The sequence below is a fragment of the Schistocerca piceifrons genome, chromosome 5 (assembly GCF_021461385.2).
Source record: "Schistocerca piceifrons isolate TAMUIC-IGC-003096 chromosome 5, iqSchPice1.1, whole genome shotgun sequence".
Classification (NCBI taxonomy): domain Eukaryota; kingdom Metazoa; phylum Arthropoda; class Insecta; order Orthoptera; family Acrididae; genus Schistocerca; species Schistocerca piceifrons.
This window is the reverse complement of record NC_060142.1, coordinates 82,018,921-82,021,562: the sequence shown is the minus strand read 5'-3', so window position 1 is coordinate 82,021,562 and position 2,642 is coordinate 82,018,921. Positions and strand designations below refer to the sequence as shown.

Genomic DNA, 2,642 nt, shown 5'->3' with positions numbered 1-2,642 from the left:
CATGCAATGCTGTGAATTCTTCCTATTCCTTCCAGGACTGTGACGAGGTGGTTCCGGAGTGGAACGTTATGTGGATGGTCAAAATCCAGTCTTCTACAACCAACGTCGCGCCAGGTCATCCACAATTAGGAAAAATTTGTCGCATTGAAGGCGAAAATGTAGACAAGAGCTAGAACCATCAGCAAGTCTCGTGGTGACATCTTGATTTTCCCGAGATAATAATTAAAACCCTCAGACTTAAAAAAGAATGCAAAAAATTCCATTTCAAACGTAAGTAGGTGCTGACAGTGTGAATATTACCGAACTATCAGTATAGCAAGTCATGGTTGCAAAATACTTACCGAATTCTTTACAGAAGAACGACAAAACTCTTAGAAGCCGACATCGGGGAAGATCGATTTAGGTTCCGGAAAAATTTAGCAACACGCGAGGATATATTGACCATACGACTTCTCTCGGAAGAAAGGATAAGGAAAGGCAAACATACGATTATGCCAACGGCCTTGCCGCACTGGTAACACCGGTTCCCGTCAGATCACCGAAGTTAAGAGCTGTCGGGTTGGGCTAGGAATTGGATGGGTGACCATCCGATCTGCCGAGCGCTGTTGGCAAGCGCAGTGCACTCAGCCCTTGTGAGGCAAACTGTGTCGTAAACCGACATAAGGCCGAGAGAACGGTGTGTTGAACACCTGTCTCTCCATATCCGCATCCAGTGACGCCTGTGGGCTGAGGACGACACGGCGGCCGGTCGGTACCGTTGGGCCTTCATGGCCTGTTCGGATGGAGTTTAGTTTAGTTTTAAAACCTATGTTTATAGCATTTGTAGACTTAGAAAAAGATTTTGACAATGTTTACTGGTATACTCTCCTTGAAATTCTGAAGCGAGCAGGGGTAAAATACATGCAGCGAAAGGCTATTTACAACTTTTACAGACAGTAGGTGGCAGTTATAAGAGTTGAGCAACTGGAATAGGTACCAGCGATTGAGAAGGCAGTGACACAGGGTTGTAGCCTTCCCCCGATGGTCGGCCATGTGGCCGAGCGGTTCTAGGCGCTTGAGTCCGGAACCGCGCTGCTGCTACGGTCGCAGGTTCGAATCCTGCCTCAGGCATGGATGTATGTGATGTCCTTAGGATACTTAGGTTTAAATAGTCTAGGGGACTGATGACCTCAGATGTTAAGTGCCATAGTGATCAGAGCCATTTGAAGCTTCCCCCTATGTTATTCAATCTGTACACTGAGCAAGCAGTAAAGAAAACAAAAGAAAAATTTGGAGTAGGGATTAAAGTTCAGGGAAATGAAAAAAAAAAAAACTTTGAAGTTTGCTGATGCCATTTTAATTCTGTCAGAAACAACAAAGGGCTTGGAAGAGCAGTTGAACGGAATGGACAGTGTCTTGAATGGAGAACATCCGATGAACGTCAACAACCGTAAAACAAGGATAATGGAATGTAGGCGAATGGAATCAGGCAATGGTAAGGGAATTAGATTGGGCAATGAGACACTTAGAGTAGTGGTAGAGTTTTGCTATTTGGACAGCAAAATAAAACTGATGAAAGCAGAAGCAGAGAGGATATCAAACGTAGACTGGCAATGGCACGAAAAATGTTTATTAGAAAGTGCAGATTGTTAACGGTGAATATAGATGTAAGTGTTAGGAAGTCATTTCTGAAGGTATTTGTTTGGAATTTAGCCATGTATGGAAGTCAAACATGGACGATACTAATGAGGAGGTACTGAACAGAACTGAGGAGAAGAGAAATTTGTGGTACAACCTGGCTAGAAGAAGGGATGTATTGAAAAGGCACATTCTGAGACAACAAGGGATCACCAATTTTGTACTGGAGGGAAGTGTGGGGGGTAAAAACTATAAAGGGAGTCAAAGAGATGAATAGAGTAAGCAGATTCAGAAGGGTGTAGCTTGCAGTAGTAACTCGAAGATCAAGACGTTTGCACCGGTTAGAGTATATACTGTCTTCCTAAATAAAGAGACTTATTTCTGACAGTATACAGTAGGGGGATGCAGAATTTATGGGTGTACAGATCAGTGTTGAGCAATCAACAGGAAAGAAGAGTGGCAAAGGCAGTTCCTTCAGAGGTGGATTTGGTCCTGTCATGGTCGCCACTTTATGATATAATAAAATAATGGTGTAAATGATAATAAAATATTGAAATGCGTGGCTTTTTGAAATGTATTGAATTAAGGAGATTAACTTTTCGGCATGAATGACAAGCACAATATGCTGAGCTATGCCTGGAAATAAGTTCGTATTAGTTCGTATTATTTTGCAGGGGGGAAGTAGTTACTTTCTCCACTGTAGATTTGTGCTTACCCTTCTTTGTAATGCTACGTTTGGTCGCCGTGTACACCTTCGAAGTCTTGATCGTGTTCCCATTGAGCTTATCGGATCTTCGTAATTTTCCAAATTACACAGGTGGGCTTCAGTTTTTGTAATTATCTTACTATTTGAAATAACAACTCACACGACCTTTCTGTTAATAAAACAATACTGTATTTTTCTAAACGGAGCACATATGGAATACACACTCCTCACTTATTCATTGTTGTTGTTGTTTTGGTCTTCAGTCCTGAGACTGGTTTGATGCAGCTCTTCATGCTACTCTATTCTGTGCAAGCTTCTT

The 2,642-nt window shown here is 42.3% G+C and overlaps 1 pseudogene; it reads left to right on the top strand.

Annotated features, from left to right (window-relative positions):
- The first annotated feature begins 493 nt into the window (after positions 1–493).
- On the top strand, positions 494–611 carry LOC124799591 (annotated as a pseudogene).
- Positions 612–2,642: the final 2,031 nt, after the last annotated feature.